The sequence below is a fragment of the Botryllus schlosseri genome, chromosome 1 (genome assembly GCF_051294905.1).
Source record: "Botryllus schlosseri isolate E-star chromosome 1, Bs_hap1, whole genome shotgun sequence".
Classification (NCBI taxonomy): domain Eukaryota; kingdom Metazoa; phylum Chordata; class Ascidiacea; order Stolidobranchia; family Styelidae; genus Botryllus; species Botryllus schlosseri.
This window is the reverse complement of record NC_137236.1, coordinates 33,124,849-33,150,327: the sequence shown is the minus strand read 5'-3', so window position 1 is coordinate 33,150,327 and position 25,479 is coordinate 33,124,849. Positions and strand designations below refer to the sequence as shown.

Here is a 25,479-nt window from a genome sequence, read left to right as displayed (position 1 = left end):
TTTAGGTCTTGTACCAGAATGAACAATCTTTTACATAATAGACCCACAATACAATGCTTGTTGTTTGCAAACTTTTACATTTTACGAAAGTGGAGTGACGGATTAAGTCTGCAGGACAGATGTATAAATAAAGGTAGCGCAGGAAACTAAATTAGGTACGAAGCTACTAATCACGATCTTTAAATGAAGAGTGGTATATAAAGATGATGACGGCAACCGACTAAAATTAGTTCCATCCACGTAAAAATTTATTTGTCGAAAAGAGGTCCTGATCGAAAGAAAATAGCGAACCACTGGATTCAAGTTCACCGAAAATTCAGTTGTTCTGTTCTACAACAACCTAGATTTCATCATTACAGATTATTTCAATAACAATACTTGATTTGTTGCTGTTGTACGCTCACCGTAATGTCCCTAACGGAAGCTGAAATTTGATTCATTTATTAAAATGAGAAAAATACATAAACCGAAAAAAATCGACGTGATAGAGAAATTCTGGGCACAGAATACGATTCAGCAACCTAATATTAGCCTGAATCAATCATTAAAATTTTAGGGACAACTTTTTTTTGAAATTTTTAGATCAGGGTAATTTATGGGTCGAAAAGAGCTTCTGATTGAATGAACGATTCAAGTTCATCAAAACTCACTCATTTTGTAATAGAACAACCCAGGTTTTATGATAGATGATTTTAATAACAATATTTGATCTGTTGCTGTTGTATGCTAACCGTGATGACACTAACGAAAGACGAAATTTGATTAATTTACGAAAATGGGAAAAATTCATACGAAAAGAAATTGATGTGATGGAGAAATTCTGAGCGCAGAATCGGATTCAGCAACCTTAAATTAGCCTATTTGAATCATTAAAATTGTTGGCGCGATATTTTTGTCGACATTTGTAGCAGTGTTGGGATGACTCGGGTCATGACTTGACTCGAGTCAGACTCGAGTCAGACTCGAGTCACCTTTTTCGTGTGACTTGACTTGACTCGAGTCACTTTGCTAAAATGACTTGACTTGACTTGACTCGGCACATCAGAAATGTGGATTGACTCGTGACTCAGAGCAGAATTCGCGAGTCAATTTCAAGTCATGAAGTATAATCGGTTTCGATAAAAATCACTGTATCTTGCATATGTTCGGATTGTTCGCGAAACGCTGGTTTAACCAATCATTCATTTTACTGAGCCTGCATTGTTCTCTCACAAATATATTGACAGCAAGCGAAGTGATCGAAGCTTACAGCTTACGTTGTCGTAAACTAGTGTAGTAAAGTAATTAAATAGCAAAATGTATATTTCTGTTGTCCATTCTTACCTTAACCAAACCTCTTGTTTTAGTGAAATTGAATGCGAATATAGTTTAAATCGTCCTCAACCGTTGGCGCAGGCTCGAATTGTATCATATCAATTTGTAAATCGGTAATGTATTGCATCTAATCAATTCGTTTCTAGTTCTCTATTTTGGCCGTTAAGGGGGCACTTCTCTTTAGAAATAATTTTTTTGTGTTTTTTTTTTCTTCATCGATCTAGAACGGAAATTTCACGCTCTTTCCAAATATGTCATTATTTTTATGATATTACAACTCCTTCTTATCCAAAACTAGTTTCTTTTGGGGACCATTTTATATAAAAAAAGAATTACAGCCCAATTTTTGCTGCAGTCGTGTTCATTCTAATCCGACATTCGCCTTTGCTGGTGGAAATAGCGCTACCTGGCGAAATCTCTGCTGTAGAGCTTGAAATGAGTGTTCTAGCCAGTCTGCCTTCATAAACTTGGCTGCTTCACAGATTCAGTAAACAGGCGAGGTGAGGCAATTTTTTTTTTTCATTTTTTTTTGATTTGTTGACTGATAACTGACCATATTGGGTAGTATTTATTGTATGTTTATAAATAAGTGTTCTAGCATGTCTGCTTTCATATACTTGGCTGCTTCATTGATTCAGTACCAAGGAAATGGTCGAGATGGAGGTTGTGTGTTTTCCTATTTCATCTGTTTTTATTCATTGACTGCTGACTGATAATATTGGGTAGTATTTATTGTTTCTGGATAACTGTCTTGGATTGGTTTTCATTTCTAGCTATCAATTTGCCTAGAATGAGTCGATCAAGGAAATTTAGAGTTTTAGAAGAATCTTTGAAATGGAAAGATGCATTGGTGGATTTACCAAAACCCAAAATGAGTCATTCGTCGTGACCATAGGGACAAGGTGCCTGAAGAAAAGGTACTTATGAACTATGGCAGTAAAACGTGCTGTAGCTACGTCCGTACTGAACTGGAATATTGGATGTAGTGGATACTTGAGTGTTCTTGAAAGCCTAAACTTGCCAGTGAACACCTTCACAAAATTGAAACTGGTTTGAAGGACAAAAAAGAAAGACCGCATCTCCACGCTCTTTCGCTGTCAAAAATTGAAAGAGTTCAAGAGTCCTAAGACACATCAGACTATGTGCCTGGCGGCTATTAATGCTCAGGTTGTGTTATATATGGTTCAATGTGTTATGCAAATCAACTAATGTGGCCATTGATGTCATGATCAGTGTTCATATCCTTGTTTTTCGAAGTTATTGTGGTTTTATTTTTTCAAACGCGATTTTCTCAAAATATAATTTTTCTGCACAAAAATTGTATCTGCTTGGCACCTGCTTGTTCGATTCATCTGAAGTTTTGCACAAATGATGGTTAGGGTATGTATAATAAAATGATTGAGCGTTTTCTCAAAATTGTGTCCATAAAAGTTTTTACAGAGGAAAGAATTTTGAAAAAAATGAAAATTTAGGGTTCGCTGACAAAAATTTCATAAATTTTGTTAGAAAACCTTTTGGGGTACATGCTCATGGTACAACATAAAGACCATATTTGGAAAGTAAATTTCCTGCCCTTTCCAGCAATGTATGAATCATGGGGCTCGCATCTACCTTTAGGAATTTATGACTACAAACGTCAACACCTAAAAAAATCATTTTTAAAGAGAAGTGCCCCCAAACTGAGGCTATGCAACTATAATTACGTAGTTTAGCGGTTCTACGTATATGTGAGCGATACAAGGCCTTCTTGCGCGTATATTTAACTCTATATTCGTTCATCGGTGCAAAATTAATGACCAGTCAATTTTTATTTCAGACGGCTAGCAAAATGTCATGACGTAGTATGCCTCATACTTCGAAAAGGCAACTTGACTTGAAATGTAACTTGACTCGTGACTTGACTTGACTTGACTCGACTTGACTCGAGTCACCTCCAAAAATCAATTGACTTGACTTGACTCGAGTCACCTTCGAAAATCGATTGACTTGACTTGACTCGAGTCAAAATGTGCAATGACTCGAAATGACTCGTGACTCGAAGGCAGTGACTTGATCCCAACACTGATTTGTAGACTATAGCGTAATCCATCACATGGCTCTTTGTTAAGCAAATCAGAGAGAAAAGAACCATACTAGAAAAAGCTTTATATCAAGATTTTTTAATTACTCATTCCCATTTTGCGCAATACTGGATATAAGCTGCACTAAAATTCCGCATGAAAAAATAAGAAAACTTGGCCAAATGTTGCAATATCAAACTCGTCCAAATAGCTTGAAACATATATACAATATACATATGATATCTTATCATGTACTACATATATTCTGAGTATTTAGGAAGCTCCCGGAAACTGCAAAAAATAGTTGCAAAGTTGCAAAAACTTGCCGGTGTTCGAATCCATGACCTCTCCAAAGGTCAGTCGAACAACTTCGTCGCGGAGGATTGGTGGTTTGCAAATAGGCTATATCCCAACTTCAGACGATGACCAAGGTTTAGGAGCCACTAACTTGTATTCGTAAATTGATATTTGTTCCATTTTAGACAACCAAGGATATGTATACTCACGCCAGACGGATCCATGCGAACAAACAGAATACTAATTTGTCGGGAAAATCTCGGTGCCCACTCCACATTCTCTTTCCATGCATACTCGAAAGGATTCCATATCTGTTTTATACGAACTCGTGGGTGCCGTTCTTCGCCAGAGCCAGAGTTGGGCTCCCATATCACCTGCAATATTTTTCCTATTTTCTCTTTTAGTCCTTCCATAATCTTCAAGTATTTTGAAGCTTTGCGGTTGCTGAAATGCATGGAATGTAATCCCTAACTATCGGTGAAAAAGGAAACGCCGCTCTCCGCCTGTAGGGCATTACATGGAATTAGGGACATTTGCTGTTAGAAAATTGATTTCATCCATTTCAAATGATGCTCACTATACTTGGTCAAATTTTATAGTGACTCCACTCCTTGTTGATAGACCTGGTCAATATAATTTTCATATCGTTCTTAAATGTGCATGGTACGGCTTCTGCTAATCATTATTGCACCTGATAACCAAGGGTATATAGATATCCATGCTGATGACCTACGCATAAAAATGTATATGCAAGCATCTCATAACTCTTCCAATAGTTTGAAGAGTGGCACTTATGCCCGATTTGACCTGTTACACCGTGTACTTGATGAATAACGTGACCAGGCGAACTTGAAATAGTAGGTATAGAGAATGAAGAATCATTTACTGTCTTTGTGACTGCGTTAGAGACACATCTAGGTTTCTAGTTCAGGCTATATGCGTGTTCCTGTGAAACAGGGGTATCATTTCATAGATCAGGGGTTCCGCAGGCTCTATCACCCTGATGTTCAACTTGTACTTTTCATAAAGCAAATAGTCAGGGGACGCTGATAAGGGGGGGGGGGGGGAGGATGTACTGTAATTTATCGAAAAGGGTTGTAATATTCAGGTGAACGAAGCAATTTGAGCCGAACACGGTCAGTCCGGGAACCCGAATATTTTCGGCGGACACTCGTCAGGGTTAATCGTCAGCAACCAGTAGAGAATTCGAAAGAGCATAGAATATCTATAATCGTATAACAAAATATGATGTCTTCTCGATAAGTTTTCGCACAAGCGGAATAATCCAACAAGTGTTTGCAAATTGCAAAATTTATGGCCTTAGATTTATCGGGACGACAGATTTCGCGTCGTCGGAAGGGGCCGTTCACACTTTCATTTGTGTGCCTTGGAGTCGACTTTTATCAAAATACACTGACAAGGCTGTGTCAACAAAAAGAGTTCGTGTACCATTTAAAAATGGTACATTGCACGCTCTCGTATTCGACATTTCATGCTGTTGACGTCATATTTTGTGATACGATAGTTGATATACGATGTTCTTTTGAATTCTCAACTAGTTGCTGACGAGTTCGCCCGACGAGTGTCAGCCGAAAATATTCGGGTTCATTTTAATATGAATATACAATTCAATCTTCTGATTTCTTTTTTCCTTCATAACTCTTATTTCCTTCTCTTTTTCCAGCACCCAACTCTTCATGTATTGCAATTCATTTTCATGTTCTTCAATGGACTTTTCTGAAATGGAATTGGATTGGAATAGGACAGCGGCCGTGAACCTATGACTCGCGACCCATATTTGGCTCTATCGAATGTAAGATATGGCTCTTTGCCAAATTTTTATTTCTGTACCGAATTGATAAGTAGGCCTATTGCAGTAACTTGTTAGTACATTGTCCTGACGGACAGAATAATTATTCTCTTGTCAGTATAAACATGTCTTTGAGAGATAAAGACAATGCAAATTAAAAGCTTGGAAGCTACTTTTCAAAATCCTCTAATTCAAGTTTCCGTCGCGCGGTTACCAATATACCTCGCAAATTCGAGGTACTCGACTTGAAATCTTAGATTCCACGATACGTTGATTGATCAAAAATAAAATCATAATGTATAATGTATTAATGTATTACAACACAAATTCCAAATACACATTGTCTTCCAGATCTTCGATGAGATAAGAACTGTCGTGGAAGCGACATTCACATTACAAACAACGTCGTTGCTATCCGCGTTCTTGATTCGTAGGGTCCAGCGATAAAATGTAGGAGTGGAGCGCAACGTTATATGTTACCGCCGCCCGCCGAATATGTTGAGAATTGAGTAATCGACCAGCATTTAGATTTTCGGAATCAGTGCGACATTTACATTGAAATAATATCGGTTATATTGAATAAGCTATATTCCATGAATTTCACTATCAATGGTGGATGGTGATGCTTGGCCCGACTGTGCCTTACACCTCGTTTCGCACTTTATTTTGGAACAATAAATATGAAAATTGTGTGATTTTTAGGAAACAATGTTCGAATTCTAGCCATTCATGACCATCGATAGAGATCTTCAATAGTAATTGAAGGTTTCACAACTTTTGTTTACTCATCCTAACGACAATTGAGGCACTGCCTCATTTACCTCCCTGACCCCACGTCTCGGATGTATCACACCTTAGAGTGGGTATGTAATGCTGTAGGGATCATGTCTGGCTCCACCTACGAATTTGAAAGAAGCATTGCGACGAACCTACGCACACACACACACGACGAATCCCATGTAGTGAGTTCGAATTTGTCCTACCATGACGTCACGAATTTTCAATTGTGACTTAAAGTAGATTGAGGTGTATGGCTCTTTGCGAGTTATATTGAAAAAATTCGGACCAATATGGCTGTTCGGACGAGAATGGTTCCTGACCACTGGATTAGGAGATAAAAGTTTCAAATCCGCTCATCTTTCAATTCGATTTAATTGATTGGTAACAATTACATCATTTCAATACACCACAAAAATTGCGATACAATGAAAAATAGGAAGGTGTCGAAACAACTTGGTGTAGTCTTTGAAATCAGACACCCACCTGTCCTAGGCGATGTAAAAAGCACGCATGCACGCTGAATGAAGGTAAAATAAGATACTATAGAAGAACTGGTGAGTAAGCGACACAATTGGTGGCATGTATCGGAAGGCGAGTAAGACATGTCAGACCGTGGTCCGGCAAATTAGAGGGCTAACTAGTAGCCTCGATTCAGCCGAAATTGAGTAGAACGAGTTTACTTGAAGCTGACCTGCCACTCGCAGGTATATGTATAGCGGTGTAGGTGTAGACCAGCAGTGTTTCTCAACCTTTATCACTTCGTGAACCGGCTATTCATAACATTATTATTCACAATTTCGGGCGCATAGTAAGCCGATATGACGGAATAGATTAGTCCGGAGTTCACCGGCAATGGACATGGACAGTTTAACATGGGTATTTGGTCTCCAGTTAGTTAAATGCGACTTCGAGAACTGGAATGCTTCCATCGGCTACATAAGTTATCGAAATACGGCTGTGAACAGCAAATAGGTTGGACAACCGTGCTTTAGTTGCTGAGTGAAGAGTGTTGTCAGGTATCGTGCGCATCTCATAGTTCAAAATAGAATGAAAGTGATGATCATTATAATTTTTGTTGTATTTGTAGTTCTTCAATAACATCTAATTTATTTTGCGTTAATTATGCCAATCGCCCATGTTAGAGAGCACAGCGTTGTACTGACGTAAATTTACCGAAACGTGGTTGTTAAATTGCGTTTCTTATTTTTATATGCATATTGTAATCATGCGGCCCGCGGCCTCAAGGAATTTTGAGAAGTGGCCTGCGACCCGTTTTGAGTTGGCGACCCCTGCTGCACAGTGTACACTGTTCAGAAACGAAATGCTTCAGCGTATAAATCTAACTGCTCATTGTTTATTTGTCACGAGGAAGAATCACAGAAGGCAATTAGCATCAAAATTAGAATATAGGGTTTATTTGGTTTTGGTTAAAACACACAACAATGCAAAGTGTACAATATTACATTCCTGAAGCTGCAGCGAGGAGATCTAGAAATCTTCTTAAATACTACAGTCGAATTTGATAATTGCCAAAGCCGTTGTAGTAGCCTATATATGTGTGGATGCTGATGGTGTCATCACCAAGATCCGTCTTGAAGAATAGGTATTGACATTCATAAAGCTTAGCTTTCTTATTCTGGATAATTTTCATGTTGAGGAGCAACAGGCACAATTGCGAAATATCTTATCGGCGAGTTAGCGTAGTGATGACGATAAGCGCCTACTAATAGATTCCTCGTCGGATGTTTATCTGGGCTCCTCAGCCCAGCGTCACTGTTCTCACTGCGACAAAAAAACCGAAAAATACCCCATGAAAGAACGCACCCACAGGGAATGAAAAGGGCAAGAAAATGTCGCGGAATGGAGATTAACATCGAAAAGAACTGAGACATAGGGCACTAGGCCGATGTGGGTGTCAGATTTAGAGACTACAACTGTTCGTTTGGCATCCTCCTACCTGTTCATGACATCATAGTGTGCTCAATCGAATTCTACAGTATGTGTGTCTTGATCAGATGAAATTAAAATCTGACGATATCGATTAAATTCATGTTCATAATTAGTCGGGTACTCTGCTGCAGGCTGTACCACTATAATACTACACTATAATAGTTGTTTAGAGTCATTATCATTCAAAACTTATGTTTCGTCAAATGAAGTGCAAATTTGGCTTTCTATGACAATTTTCAACGCCAATTTTGTAAATTTCCAGTTACTTTCTCTTTGTCGACTGCAATCTACAGTGACATCAGTGGCGGCTCGTCCTATAGGGCAACTGGGGCATTGCCCCACCTAAAATTCTGTTCAATAACAATTCTTTACCATTTATAGACGCACACCTATCTATATAAACCGAAATCACAGCGAAAATCGTATACTTCTTGTCCTTTCGCTTGTAAATGCCCATATATAGCGAAGTCTATGCGAAAATCGAATTCTCTTCTGTGTTTTCGCTTTGCGAATGCCTAGCCGGGGCTTGCCCCGGTAGCGCTCATAACAAGCTTTCACTGTCTATTCTCTCAAAACCGCGCACAATAAAGAAACGGTGATTAACTCTCTCCTATTCATAAAATTACCGAGCAACCGGGGCACGATAGCTCTGTGCCCTTAAGGTGTGATGTAACAATCGTATCTATAGCTGAACTCTGTTACCGTCATATGCGTTTAGTCGACCTTTGCTGGTATAGGTCGATTTTAATGGGGTTTCACACCATGAAAACTCTTGAAACTTGTTATGTCATGTCGTGATGGTGGTATTTAACACTGCCCCAAGTTTCAGGGTTTCTACTTAAAGTTTAGGGTAATAATTCCGTTTCCGAAGTTGAGTGTGTGCTGATCCGTCATGTATCGCAAACAGATTTTACTCAAAAGCCGGTATTGGTATCCATTGGTTTTGACGGTGTTCAATACTGAGATCGGTTATGACATTTGGCACGGTAAGTCTTAATGTTAGTATCGAACGCTGTACCAAGTTTTAAGTTTGTCACTGAACTGTGTTAGTGGTAATTTCGTTTCCTAATTCGAGTGAGAGCTGACTCGTCATTTATCGCTAACAGATTATACGCAAAGCCGGTATTGGTCTCTATTGATTTTAACGATGCCCCTTACCTAGATCCGTCATAAGCGTTTGCACGGTATGTCTTGATTTTAGTATCGAACGCTGTGCCAAGTCTCAAGGTTGACACTCAATGATTAGGGCAGTAATTTCGTTATCAAGGTCGAGTATGGTAAAGATGTGCTCCGATCTGACACTTTAGCCTACAACACATTGCGGATTTCACGCAAAAGCCGGTGTATCTGCGGTAACGTTAAGTGAGATGATGATATCATTCTCAGTTTGCATTCAAATATTTACTTTGATCGTATATTCTCCAATGTCAATTTCACCGTGAAATTGTGGCCTTCAAGCCATTTGCGTACAACCCCCCCGTCACTTGATCAGCCTATTCCTCAGTAAATTTTACGCAAAATTCGGTGTTGGTCTGTTCGCATTAATTTTGACAGTGTACCATACCGAAAAGGGCCATGAGGCCACTTCTCGATAATGTCATGTAACAGTGTACCAAGTTTAGGGCTTTCATCCACGTATTTATTCGGTAATATATTTTTCAAAGGCGATTTCGCAGCAGACCTATAAGACAGTAATAAAAACGTATGTGTCGAGTTACAGTCTCCAGTTTCAAGGCCACAATCTCTTATGCTGTACCGAGACCAAATTTCCGAGGCTGCTATTCTTAGTCCTTTACAATGATGTTTTGGATTCAATAGGACAGGCCCAATCTATGAGATAACAATTGCGTATCTGTCCGAATTCGTTGACCTTTCCAATTAGGCTTACGCTATCTCTCGAGTTATAGTCATTTCCATTTCTGCAGATAATTAGTCAGGTCTAATGCAAACATGAACCGTGTTGAATCTTTGTTCCGTACGCCGTTTACGCAGTTACCACACTTCAAGTCACAGCTCATCAGCGGACCTCTCGTGGCACATACGTTAAAATCACTGTTGCCGGCAAATTCATGTTACCGTACCATCATTAAGTTACTTGTTTACGTTGGAAAACGCCATTGTGACGTCATCTTGATAAAAAGTCGCTTGCAGCCCTTGCCCCACCACCCGATATTGTCACGAGCCGCCACTGAGTGACATGGTCATGATGGTAAATAGTATGAACAAGAAGCCCCAAATTAATTAATAAGAAGAGTTTAGCGAGCTGAAACGTGGGTGACTTCAATAAATTCAAATTATGTATAGCACTGGTTCGACAAAGGTATCAGACTGTAATATCTCAATTCCAAAATGCAAGAATTTTTAGAAAAAATTAACATCAAATTCTAACTCGATTTTGAAATCTGAAACGAATTTTTCGGCATGGTATCGTAATATAGAGTTCATGGTCTGATTAGTACTTGGCATGCTACGAACGTTTTACAAAACTGTTTAAAGTACCCTATAACTCGTTTAGGAACACTTATAAATGTAAGCTATAGGGACAGGTTTAATCGTATTCCGATCGTAGAATTTAGTGGCATTTAGCTGTAGCATAGAGAGTAGCCAACAGCAAACTTACATTTCTTTGAAGAAGAAACCGAAGAATTGAACTTAAAGTTAATGGTTAGTAACAGCCCTTGGTCTTGCAGAAACTTCAATAGATCCACGTATAACACGTCTAATATCTAAAGGTAACATCAAATTAAGATGAAGAACCACTGATCTCTAGGAGATCTGGAATGTTTTATTCTGCGATACCAAAATGTATGTATCAGGTTAAACAACGGATCAAAGAAGTAAGACATGAATAAATTTAAATAAGTTACCAGGAACAGTACTGGTCGACGAGCTGCTTTCATGGAGTAAAGAAGTATCGGTTGCAGCGGCTTCATCAGCTACATCGTTGTGACAGCCTTTACCCCATTTTCTCTCAATTTCTGAAATGCACGATACATCAGTGACGTGCGGTGAGGTTCATGGCTGGTGAGGCACTAACCGCCCCCCCTCCCCCACACACACACCTAAAGTGCCTAATAACGATACACAAATGGGTGAACAACAACAGCAGCAAGAGAAGCGGCCTGTTAGCCGTTGCAACTCTACATTCCACAATCGATGTTTATTTTATTTTTTATTTTAGTGACATACTCAGTTATTTAATACAGATTGCTCACCTGGAAACATAAAAAATATATTTTTAAGGTTCTAATTTCGGACCTCGTGTAAATGACTATTGCAGTCGACAACATCATAAAGGCCACAAACAAGGGCAAATCAGGCAATATGTAAGGAGCTATCACATACCACGATATAACGTAGCTATGGATGGGAAATACATAACAGGTACATCGATAAGGGAATGTATTTGGTCCGCATCGGTTTCGTAGCAGCAAGTGCTGCCGCTCATGGCTTTCGTTGAAAATGCCCCTCCCCCTATGTAGACCGCAGCAAATTTCGACATAGTTTCATGATCAAGCCATCTTTTCAATAAAAATAATTACAAATGATATGCCGCGTCTCAGAAGTTCTATACTGCTTGAGAAAGAAGCCTCACCGTTTCAGCGTTTATAAGGCTAAAATAATAAAGACAAGGAATGGTGAACTAATGTATAAGGCCAATAAGAAAAATCAGTAGCTGCCTTAAAACCAGGGCTGTGGAGTCGGTCCATTTTACCACCGACTCCGACTCCGACTCCGACTCCTGAGTCTTTAAACGTACCGACTCCGACTCCTGGGTCTTTAAACGTACCGACTCCTACTCCGACTCCCGACTCCGACTCCAGCATTATTAGCAATTTACTTCGAAAATTATATGCCGCATTGTCGGTTGAATGACTATCATACAACCAATGCAAACATATGATTATCGGTGGTATGCTAAATTGTTTCATTGCGGCACAGTTCGAATTATCCACTATGCAATTGACATGAAAGAAAGATTTGCTAGATATCCTTCCTTTTTCAAGTTTTTATAACATGGACTCTCTAATATCCTGAAATGTATGAATCATTCAAATATGGCAGATATTTAATCCTGTATAATTAAAATGTAGATAAAAAATCCAAGTGTACCTCTCGTGTATGAGTCAGCAACTAATAAAGATATTGAACCTACTTATTTTGTCATTGTACACTATGCTGATTACAAGCACACACACTCTTACTAGTAATAGACATTGGTCATGAATGGAATTTAGTTAAGTAGCCAAAGACTATAGCCTCTATGTCTAGTCTACATATACTTAATCAAGTATTCAAGGATTGGGACTTGCAGTCTTTCTTAATCATTTGTTCGACCCAAACAGCCAAGCTACACTACAAATATTTTTAATTTTGTGAAGTGGAAATCATCGTTTAGTCATATTTACATCATTTTTACAATTTTACAAAACCAGCCGATGCATTTGCTCTGTCACAGTATCATGGTATAATTCCGAAAATTGCATCAATTTTGACTGCATCGCGAAAACGCATATTGCGATTTTCTTCCCCTGTGCAAATGAGTTGCAATTTGCAACTAATGTCTAATTTTATCTATATCAGGGGTGGGCAACTTTTTCGGCCAAAGGGATACATGAGATTTACGAACCATTGCGCGGGCAACTGGAATGTTGATAACCTTTTTTTAGTCGTCCGATAGGAGCGAACCGAATTAGGTAACATTGCAAACAAAACTTATATTAATACGCTCTAAAATTGATAACAAGATGTCATGCAACTGTGCAGTGCGCAATCAGTCCCTGGTCGCGCAAAGCGCGAATTTTCTTTTGCAAGATAATGACTGAATTATATCAATAAATATGTTGCTAACATGCATTGGGGGTCGCATCTGTATACCACTGGGCTCCTTTGGCAAGGACAGGATTATTCGACGTTTAGATATAGCAAAATCGACGGTATCAGTGAACATGCCTCTATCATTTTCTGCAAATGTTTTGTCGACGGTCTCGCTGCGAGTGCACAAGCGAAGCCGCATGTTGGACGACACGTTATCTCCTAATTGCGAATATAGTTAAACTCAATTCTGTGAATAATATGTATTTATAATTTTCAGATTGGGGCTCAAATACTGAATGCAAGAAATCTAGTGATAATGAATCATGCGAAGTACCGAGAAAAATTTCAAGTCAAATAAATCTGCTATGAAATATTCTACTTTATGGTCATATACGAAGATCTCGGATTAATGTGACTGGCCCCTGGATACGTCAATGCGTCAGAACTGTTGTTTTAGTCATCACCAAATTTCGCGGTCATGCTAATCAAATTTTGGTTGGCCTTGCAATTGTACCTGATGTCATAAATAATTTCGAGAATTACCTCGCAGGCCACACCTAACCTTCTCGTGTGCCAAATTTGACCTGCGTGTCACGGGCTGGCCGCACCTGATCCGTATGGTTATTAATAACAGTGATTGGTGGTACGTAAAAATTCTATTGAAAATTCTTTGAAAGCAAATGTTTTCATGATAGAGAAGTTGGAGTCGGAGTCGGAGTCGAAGTCAGGGTCATTCTCACAAACTCCGACTCCGACTCCAGTCAGTATTTTCCCCACGACTCCGACTCCGACTCCAGCTATTATAGTTTTCACGACTTCGACTCCGACTCCGACTCCATCAAGCGAAAATTACCCAGACTCCGACTCCGACTCCGACTCCACAGCCCTGCTTAAAACTGAACTTTTCGGGCTTTCGCCTAAGCGAAATCAGGGACAATGTCCTCAAAATCAATTTTTTGGACGTAGTCTCTTTCTATTATAAGAATGGATGGAGCTGATAGCTGATCATCATTCATGATAGAACGTAAATAAGACTTTATCAGTTTGAGCTTTCAGAAGCTCCTCTCGCAGCTCGCAATCGAAACAGCAATGGTCGGACAAAGTTTTAGACACGAGCCTAAATGTGGTGTAGAATCGGGTAGTTGTGATATAACCGGCATTGTAAAACATCAAACGCTGTTTCAGTACGATCAAACGTGGTTTCACTGCTCTGCTCCATCCTCTGAAGTCTGTCAATTTCCGCAGCTAACTCCAATTTAACAATACTGGTCTTAATCGAAAGCTTTTGCTGTCCTGATTCCGAAAATACAATTTAAAAGCTAGTCAGGGCAACGGAACGACCCCGAAATAGTCGTCAAAGTCTGAAAAACGGCATTGTCCCGAATAATCCCACGATACAATTTTCGTTATCATGGTTAATTAGTCATCGTGTTGCGGCGCTCCGATTGTTCGGAGCAATGGGCTTCGACGGCTATTTCGGAATCGTTCCATTGCCTAGCCCACATTTTAATTTGTATTTTCGGAGTCAGTCCGACACTTTAATTTTTGTTTTCGGAATCAGCGCGACGCGATCTTTCGATTTGATTAAATTTTAGCTCTCGGGTCGCCAACTAAAGGACTACCAATTACGCTGGTTTATCCGGCGGTGTACACTGTGCACTGTGCCGCCTCATTTTGTGCCCCCTTGGAGCGTGCCGCCCTTGGCGCAGAGCGATAAACGCCAAGTCGCTGCTACGCCACTGCTCGGCATTACGCATTGGCCGTCGCTACTATACAATTCCTACATGACTGTTGGTTTCAGAAATCGATAACGCGTTTCACTGTGCTGCGATTGTCCGATCGTTAGCGAATAGTGCATGAGGCAGATTCGTTTGTACCTCACCTGGCTATTGTTTCTCTGCAATGACATTGTCTGTAATAATGCCGGATATCACATTTCTTGGCGATTTTTAGGGGGTTCTGGTGGTCTGACACCGGTAATATTTGGATTTTTAGAATCAATGTAACGATAGCAATTGATTGATACCAGTTATTATGAATTCCGAGCTGTTTATGATGAATTGCCCTGTCGCAGGTGAGGCACAACCCACCCATGCCCCACCTGTGCCTCACCTCTCCTTTCGCGCTGTATTTTCGAATAAGAATTATGAAAATTGATGATGTGGGGTGAAAAAAAGTTCAAATTTAGCTATTAATGAACATCGATGGAAAATATCAATAATCATCGAGGGTTTTCACAAGTTTCCCTTACTCACCCTGACGACAGGTGAGGCACTGCCTCACTTGCCTTATTTAACCGCACGTCACTGCGATACATTTATATATTCTTATCTGATAGAATATTGACTAGTACAATATATAGTAGGCGCAGTGACATTTGATGATATTCATAGTTGGTAAGGCGCTGATTCCTTTAAACTCAGATTTACAAATATATATACTCAAAATAGTAGCTGCTTTAGTTGACGAATTGTTCTTTTATCACATTAGTACTCTTCACACGTAAGCTAAGCAGTGTTGGGATGACTCGAGTCATGACTTGATTCGAGTCAGACTCGAGTCACCTTTTTCGTATGAATTGACTTGACTCGGCGTTTCGAAAATGCAGTTTGACTAGTGACTAGGACAGTGGTCGGGAACCTTTTTAGTCCGAAGAGCCATATTGGCCCTATTTTTTCCATTTCAACTCCCAAAGAGCCATACATGCCAATCAACTGTTACGCCACAGTTGAAAATTCGTGACGTCATGGTAGCACTAATTCGAACGCACTAAATGGGATTCGTCGTGTGCGCCACATTTTCTACGTAAAAATATTTAATAATCATGCTGGATGCCTTATTTGGGCACGCGAAACTTATTACGAGAACGTATAGGTTCGTCGTGATGCTCCTTTTAAATGCGAGAATCCATGATCACTAGAACGATTTTTTTTGACATCTCAAAAAAAGTCAAAATTAGGTCAAAATTGTAGCGTTAGGTCAAAATTTGTCAAAATTGTTTACAAAGTCAAACATTTTTTGACCTCTGCATTTCGTTAGTATCGTAGATTTTGCGCTGTCGGTGAACTTATCATTTGATATTTTACAGCTTGTTGCCCACTTTATAGGCCTACCGTTGTAAACTGTCCGTCGTCTGCCCATTGTGAATCATAAACGGTCAAATGAAACAAATAGTGACATGGTTTTATGGTCAACGTGCTGCAATATCCTAACTGAAGCAAGACTGCTTGGACATTGCATGATTGTTATATCAAGAAGCGCAAGCTGAAAAATTGTGATATAGACAACATTGTCAAAATGAAGCAACACGGTTTGTCACCAGCAGTGTGCACACAACTTCAGTGTTGTCAGCCAACAACTGCTGCTGTTGGACGTTCTTTCTCCATTCTTGGCAAGGTACTTAGTAAGGACATGCAGACACTTTCTACCCGAGAATGTAGGAAAGTATCTTTCGTTCGTTGTACTACAACAAATTTTAATTATTTCCACCATAATACGTAATGTAACTACTGGAATTTTTCATAGGGCCAGATTTCGTTCAAATAGTAGTTTTTTCATGTAAAAATTTGTCAGTTTTTAAGCCAAAAACGTTTATTAAGACCAATCTAATTTGTAAGGACAGACAGTTCCAACCAGAAATGAACATAAGTGGTACAATTTTAACATTACGTGCGAAAACACCTAATTTGCATACGTGAGGTCAAAATTTCAGTTTTTTTAGGTCAAATCTTCCGTTTTTTAGGTCAAAAAAATCGCCCTAATGATCACATGTGTAGGTGGAACCAAACATGGTCACTACAGCAGTATATAGGCCTAACCACTCTAATCTGTGATACATTAGTGGGTTTGGCGTCAGGGGAGGTAAGCAATTCTTAAAGTATTCGGCGGAAACATACAACGTTGCGCTACACGCCTACATTTTATCACCGATACTACAGATCTACTTACCAATCAAGACCGTGGATAGCAATGATATTGTTCGTAATTGTGAATCTCGTACGTCCACGGCAGTTCATTTCGCGCCGTAGATCAGGAAGTCAATATGTATTTGAAAACTGTATTGTGATATCGGCGTCGCGATATCTGCTATTCCCTTTCATTAACAAACGTATCGCACAATCCCAGATTACGAGTCAGGTGCACAGAATTCGCGAGTGATTATATTGGTCGCTGGCGCGACAGTAACTTCAATTTGAGGATTTTGAAAAGAGGGGTCCAAGCCCCTAAACCTCAAACTGCATTGTCTTTACCTCTCAAAGACATGTATATACTGCCACGAGAATAATTATTCTAGCCGTGATGAAAATTTACTATCAAGTCGCTGCAATATTGCTCAATTCAGTGTAAGAATAATTATTTGGCAAAGAGCCATATCTTATACCCAAAAGAGCCATATATGGCTCGCGAGCCATAGGTTCCCGACCACTGGACTAGGAGCAAAATGTACGAGTTAATTTCAGGTAGGCTAATCAATTAATTTGTGTCGATAACAATCGCTGTATCTTTCATATGTTCGGATTGGTGTGACCTGTAAGAGCGAAAAATTTGATTCGTTCAATGATTTCGCATTTTAAATTGTTCTATCACAAATAAATTGACCGCAAACGAAGTATAGTTGAAGCTTACAGCGTACGTTGTCGTAGGAAAGCAATGCAATAGCAAAGTATTCATCTCTGTTCTTCAGACTGGTCAGTGGTCATTGGTGCCCGGTGCTTAACTTAAACAAACCTCTTGTATCATTTAAATTGAATTAGAGCAGAGCTCTCAAACACGCCGCGAGACCATTTTGTGTATTCGACAATATTTAACTGCAAAATATATATTTTTTATTTGAGAACTGAAAATTCGTTCTAAAACTGCTCCAGCAGCCCGAAACAACTCATAAAACTCAACTATTACATCATTTTCAAAAGTTACTACGCAGTAGAAATATAGTAGTAGAAAATGTTGTCTCCTACCTCGACTGTTCGATGGTTTGATAAAATTGGTATTTATTTTACAAAATTCTTAGTGTAAAAGTTTTTATCAAATCTAGTTGAGTACTATAGAAAGTAGAAGTACTCCGTTACTAACCCCCTCGACTAGCAGGCGTTCGGATGTAGCCTTTCTACCATATTTGCATAGCATTCTATGTGTGGAGCGTTAATTTTTATACTTGACTTATCGTATAAAGAACTTACTTTTACATATTAATTGAAAGTATATGTCAGACATCATAGCACCGCTCATATTTCATGCTATTTATTAATTTCGCGATAATCAATTACGCCTACATTTATCAAAGTATACTCTGTTAGGGTTTGCCTAGTTACAGTAATTACTCATTTTCCGTGCTAGGCCCAAGCGTAGACAATCTCAGATACCGAATCACTAGCCGGCGGCGTTTTAGTGATGATTTATCCTTATACTCGACATGCAAAGATTATGCAGGTATGTTAGAATGAAGCCCTTATTTAGTTGTGCTGCGAGCTGATAATAAGTCGTAAAATGTAGGGGGCATCGGAATGCAATATTTGCAGCACATATACACGTCTCGGGCTTCCGCTCGATTGTGGGCATGTATGGTTGTGACTTGTGATAACTGATAACTGCATTACCAAGTTGCATTCGTGGAATTCCCAAAAATCATTGAGTAATTAGTGTTGACACAAGCGCTATAGTCAGCGCGAACATAGTCTTACAGAGACATACATTTACATGTTATCACTCGAAAGCAAGGTATTATCAAGTCTCGGAATTTAAGAGAGAATCGGCGAAATCCCATTTTATAATAATTAATTAGTGATGATTTAATTACCCAATCTTTTCAGTGGTCTTCGCGCGAAAAATTAGGCAAGTTGTTATCAATACGTAGTGCTAAATACACTAATAATCGTGAATGGTTTATAGTCGACTGCAAGTCTGAAATATACAAAAAATCATATAGAGTTGATCATGCGAAATTTACGCAGAATCAGTTACCAACATCCTTATTTCTTGGAAGGGTACGTATCAACATTATCAAGTCGCGTTAGTCAAAAATACACATAATAAAATATCTGAGGAAAGCATCACCTAAGGTATAATGAATGTTATGTATTTCTCGGAAGAAGTTATTATCAATATTTAGTACGCATTAATATTGTCAAGTCGCATTAGTCCTGCATACACATAATAGAATATCTGAGGAAATCATGATGATGTGGCAATGGGCGTCATATAGGTGGGACAATTGCAGATGATGTGACAATGGGTATCCTATAGGTGTGGCAATTAGGGCGACGTGGTACAATTTGATTGGTGTGGATATATCGATTCAAACCCTACTACTGACGTGGGCCGTGCTATAAGTCGGCGGTTACGGAATATAAATGAAAAATATCGGCCTGGTGTAAATGACCATAGTAGTCGACAGACACCATGACTACCCCAAACAAACAAACAATATCCCACAGTGACGGTCAAATGACTATCATATAACCTTTAAACGTATGCAAACATATGATTAACGATGTAATGCAAAATTGATTCAAGGTGGCACAGCTCGAATTATTCACGACGCAATTATCATGAAAAAATGCCTTTCTAAATATCTTCCCTATTTTTGGATATTTTATTAGTTTTGATAACATGGACTTCTTAATAACATAATATGTATGAATCATTCAAACACGACATACATCCCATCATGTATAATTGAAATGTAGATAAAATAATCGAAGTTTTGCTCGGGTGTAGGAGTCAGCAACTAATACAGAGATTCAACTTACTAATTTTCTCATTACACACTGTACTGATTACAAGCACACACTCTCTCACTACCAATACACATTGCTCATAAACGAATTGTCTACATGCACTTAGTCATGTATTCAAGGACTTGTAGTCTTTTTTAATCATTCGTTCCACCCAAGCACCTAAATACACTACAAATATTTTTAATTTTGTCAAGTGAGAAGGAGCGTTTGGTTATATTTACATCAATTTTACAACAAGACGATAAATTTACTACGTCACAATATCATGTTATAATTCCAAAATTTGCATCAATTTGTGTCTGCATCGCGAAGATGCATATTGCTTCTTTATGCAACTGAATTTTAATTTGAAAATGATATCCAATTTTGTCTATATCATGGGAGGAACCGTTTCGAATAAAGGGCCGCGTGAAATTTACGAACCATTGCGCGGGCAACTTAAATTATGATAAACTTTCTTTAGTAGTGCGATAGGAACGAACCGAATTAGGTAAAATTGAAAACAATACTTATATTACTACGCTTTAAAATTGATAACAATTGTGTCATGGAAAATCCGTGTGCAACTGTACAGTGTGTAGTCATGCCCTGGTCGCGCGAAGCACGAAATTTTTTCAAAGGTAATGAATGAATTTGATCAATAAATATATTGCTTGCATATGTTCGGGTTCGCCTCTCTACAGCAATGGGCTCATTTGGCGAAGAGAGGATTATTTGTCGTTTAGACATAGTAATATCGATGGTTTGCGTGAACATGCCTTTGTCGTTTTGTGCAAATGTTTCATCGCCGACGATCTCGTTTCGATCGCACAAGCGAAGTCGCATGTTGGACGTCACGTTATCTTCTAACATCCAGTATAGTTAGACTGAACGTTTTATAATTTCCAGGAGGGCCTCCAACACCAAATGCTACAAATGTGACAATAATTCATGCGAAGTGCTAAGAAAAATTTCAAGTCAAATAAATCTGCAACGGAATATTCTAGTTTATGGTCATGGTTCTATACGAAGATCTGAATATGGCTGGCCCCTGGTTGCGCCAATGCGCCAAAACTGATGTTTTAGTCATCATTAAATACCGCGGTCATGCTTATCAAATTTTTGTTGGCCTTGTAAATTTACCCGATGTTCTAATTTCGAGAATAACCTTACAGGCCACACAAAACCTTCTCGTGGGCCACATTTGGCCTGCGGGCCGCGGTTTGGCCTCCTCTGATCTGTATCGTTACTAAAACTGTGATTGATGATACAAGAAATTCCTATTATAGTTATTATTAGTAATTTAAAGATAAATTTGAAAGCAATCGTCATGATAAATAAGTTGGAGTCGGAGTCAAATTCAGGGTCATTATCACAAACTCCGACTCCGAATCCTGTCAGTATTGTTTCCACTACTCCGACTCCCGACCTCGACTCCACAGCCCCAGTTGAGACCTCCACTGACGATCCCCAAGAAGACACTCCATATTGTCAACAGGTCACGGAGTCAGGGAGAAAAATTCATTAGATGTGTTAAAATGTCAGCCCACTTACCCGTGACTATTTTGCTGACAGTACATAAATAGGGAATCTTTTTGGTTTTTAGTTGCTCGCGCTGGTTGCGAGCTGTTGATTTCATACTGTCGAAGCAATTCTTCACTTGATCGGCGTCTAATTGTTGTACTCCAATTCTATCATCATTTAATATTTTCGTTATCCTGTTCCATTCAGCCTTTTTTATATTCAAAGATGTTTGGTTCCGATTTCCAGAAAGTTGTACCGCGTGAGGGTTATTGATGAGAAACTCAGCAATCTTCTGCTTTTCCTGATATACATATTTCGCTTTTCCTTTCTCTTTAGTCATTTCGTTTATCTCATTCTAATTGATAGCGATCTGGAAACCAGTTTTGTTAGGTCATTTGTAAATATTATCGCGGAAATGATACAACAGAGCAGAACAGAATCCACCATATTCTCCTACTCGCCATCTGATCCGCGTAAGCCTAGAAGTGGGCTGTGCAAACGTTAAAGCGCAAGATTATATTCCTTTGCAAGTCCTCGTCGAAGTTGTTGGCCAAGGGACGGAAGATGTTGATTTTATAGGATTATCATAGCATTTGACTTCTCCAATTGATACATTTGGTGTAATTTTTAAAAGTCAGCATGTACTTTGGCACTATATGGCCTGATTCGTTGCTAGGTAATATCACATCACTTCACTGAAATTGAGTGTTGGAATTAGCAATATGACATCACGTTACGTCATATGTTCACGTTCTCGTACACACAGAACTTTTGAAAATTGGAAATCGATATACTCTTGCCATGCGTGACATACCGCATTTTCACATCGTCTGTGTACAGCCTACTAGTGCACATGGACAAGATTGGAATGATTTACTGTATATGTATAAAGAAATCATTGTCTTAAAGCACAGTTATTCTTAACCAGTGTTCCACGGAACAATAGGGGTATCCAGAGGCATAGTCTCAGGATATCCATCGAAGGCAAGACACACACTCACTCACTTCCTCAACTCGAAAATTTTATTTGTGATGACTGGCCAGTCTTTGCCGTCATTGGTTGCAGGTTATTAGGCCCGACCAGCAGTCTAGTTATAATTGCTGTGGTGGTGTGCCGTGTCAAAATCAATTTATAATTGAGCAATTGGTAGGCCTGTAGCTCTGTTGCATTTCGGCAGAACAATACGAAGACAGTTTTCTAGGTGAACCCTCGCATATCTTAACTGGTATCTGAATGGGAACGACAAAGGTCACAATGATTTCAATAAATATCTATCATAATCTTTTCGTTTTATGTGATTATATATTTTAATATTCTTCATTATTTCAACACTATAGGGTTTTTGCAGGTTCATTTTGTTCACTAGTAATATATAGTAATGTGTTGAATATAGATTGTGGAAAATATGTGTCCAAACTCAGCGATCATTTGGGGAAACGCAAAGGCTCACGCATTACCGTAAGGGTTCAGCGGGTTATAAACGTTAAGGTCGAATGGTCTAAACCAGTGATTCCCAAGTGCGGCCCCGAGGGCCGCATGCGGCCCCCAGATAGCCTTCTTGCGGCCCCCAAAATATATTAAGAAATCAATTTATGACAAAAAATAAAATTTATATTTATAAAATACTCTTGCTTGGCTTGACCTCTGTTGTGAGTAACTGAGTATAGACTGCTAACGTTACGTCACTGCTGTTTCAATGCAATGTGCCCTAACTTTCCAGTTGAACAAGCAGTAGCTATAGATATAAATAGGTATTGATAACTTTCAAAACCGGAGGAAAATCGTGAAAAAATGGTAAATTTTTCCCACTTCGTGGTCGCTTGACTACAAAAGAAATAGAGGCTCAACTCCCGGAAAATACAGTTTTTCTTTCACATTAACAGGATGGTTGACTGAAAAAAAGGTCAACTTTCCGGTCCAGCTCCCGAAATAGCCGCCGTAGCGTTCTTACAGTGCTGACTTGATGTATATCAGTCGAATTTGACCCTATATGTAACCAAAAACTTCAAAAAATAAGACATTTTGGCGCCCTCCGAGGACACTTTAAAACAAAATCAAACAAGAGGAGAAATCATCTTAAAAGAGGACGTATGGTAACCGTATGATAACTAGATGTGCAACACGTGACTCACGGTTGAGTACGCCGAGATGCATACTGCTTAGCCGGCTAAAAGCAGCATAATTGGTAGTCAGGGCCGTAACTGCCGCACCCCAAACCCCCAATTGAGGGGGGCCGAGCTGGAAGCGGGCCCAAAACTATTTTGTGAATTAGCATAAATTATAGAGTTTTTTTTTTAAATATATGCAACTTTTTGAAAAAATTTTCGCGCTACGCGCGATTTCAATTCGCTACATATCTTGAATATTGGGTACTCTTCCCCTAGAAAAAATACGCAAAATTTATAGAAATGGGCACATCAGCGCTGGCCATGACCGCACCACAACGCACCAAGACATATAAAGTTTTAGGCCATGTAACATGTGACTCCAAGAAGTGGGTCAGAACGATCGGCAGCGAGAAAGCCTTGGCCGTAAAGGACTGCTTTTATGCTGACCAAAAACTTCGAAATACCAAGAACTTCGTTATATAAACAAAATAGGCTACATATGGGTTTAATTGTCCATATAGGCGCCTAAATGACACGCGCCGAAAGTTCTTGTCTTGGCAATCTGAACCTCACAAGACAAATACCATCCCGCAGGAAAGAAAATTATATGCCAGTGAAGAAATACCAATCTCAAATCGTGTGATCGTCTAGTTGAGTAGGTTGGAGAAATTCTACATTTTTTGATATAGCAAACCGGAGGTCACGAAATAACATCATGTAAAGAAGTCATACCTAGGGGTTCGCCCGCCTGAAGATATTTAATTTTACGGGGTCTGCAGTTTCAAAGACGCCTCCCACTCAGCTCTACCGGTAAATCTGATTACGTGGGCAAGAGGACAACCATGCAATTTCCGATCTTATTCACCGATTTCGTCATGAATTATCGAAATATTCGCGCGTCGCGCTGTCTCACTAAACAGTACAAATTTAATTTCGTGGCAAAAGCGAACAACGTGATGCGGGATCAGCTTATCACCCTATGGGAGCCTGGGGTCCTGACGAAGTGCTGTTACGTTCCTGCCAACGGGTATACCCCCGGAGATGTTTAATTATGATTGCGGGGGCCTTTTCAAACACACCTCACTCAGCTCTACTGGTAAATCAGATTACGTGAACAGAGACAGGATGAAAAATGATGGCAATACATGCAATTCCCGATCATATCGACCGATTCAGTCATGAAACTAAAGAAATTTCTCGCGCTTAGCGCGTATAGGCGTAAAAAGCCGATTCACTCAACGAACATCCAATGCCGCAGATATGTAGCGGTAAACAGTGTACAGTTTTGAAATCTCGCCAGGGCAATAAAACTACTCCGAAATAGCCATGATACGATGACTGTTTGGGTCCGTTTCATAGCCGTAGTATTCGTGCGGCCCCGACCATACTCTGAAATTCTAAATTTGGCCCTCACACCGAAAAAGTTTGGGAACCACTGGTCTAAACGGTTACTTTAGGTTTTTCTCGGCCCCTACTATATATCACGCTTGAAATTCAAACCCTCAATATCAAATATACATAAGGATCAGCTGCGCCTGGTCTAATATTACGATCTTACCCCACTTTCTCATCATTGCTCAACAGTCAAGTAATGACTCATTTTATTATACACTTAGTTTAGGTCCGTCTACTGCGGCAACGACATTACTAACAGTAATACCTCATTCGTGGCCGTCGCTTTATGAAGGCACGCGATGGTTTACGAGTTTTGCCCTTTAAATTCTACAGCTGGATTGCACGCACTGGGATTTGCCGAGTGCACGGTCTGCTGCCGTTATTCATTCAAAATGCTCAAAATAGATTCTCTTAGGTTCCGCAATAATGATACCTGACACGCTCCGTCAAAGTACAGAGTGTAACGAAAATTCTGCAAAAGAACGCCGCTAAGCAACGTACGACTATATTGTGGTACATGATATCTCTATTACGATCAACTTTTTGAAGTGACATTCTACGCCTTGCCAGGTTGAAAAGAAACGTGGCTTATTTCAGGTGTGGAAACAAAATTGCCACCCTCTCGAAATAGCATTGCGTTTAATTTCACCAACATTGCATTGTTATGCATATATCGACTATGGGTCGTATATCTATGGTGCAGAAA

At 39.4% G+C, this 25,479-nt stretch overlaps 2 long non-coding RNA genes across 3 annotated transcripts in view; one reads left to right on the top strand and one right to left on the bottom strand.

Moving 5' to 3' along the window:
- Positions 1–10,258, bottom strand: part of LOC145447993 (uncharacterized) — a 272,776-nt gene extending 262,518 nt beyond the window's left edge. Inside the window, exon 1 of the long non-coding RNA XR_013917770.1 lies at positions 10,082–10,258. This is a non-coding gene — a long non-coding RNA (uncharacterized LOC145447993). The remainder of the gene's footprint in view (positions 1–10,081) is intronic.
- Positions 1–25,479, top strand: part of LOC145447979 (uncharacterized) — a 125,281-nt gene that overhangs the window by 86,487 nt on the left and 13,315 nt on the right. The gene's annotated exons all lie outside the window — the stretch shown is intronic.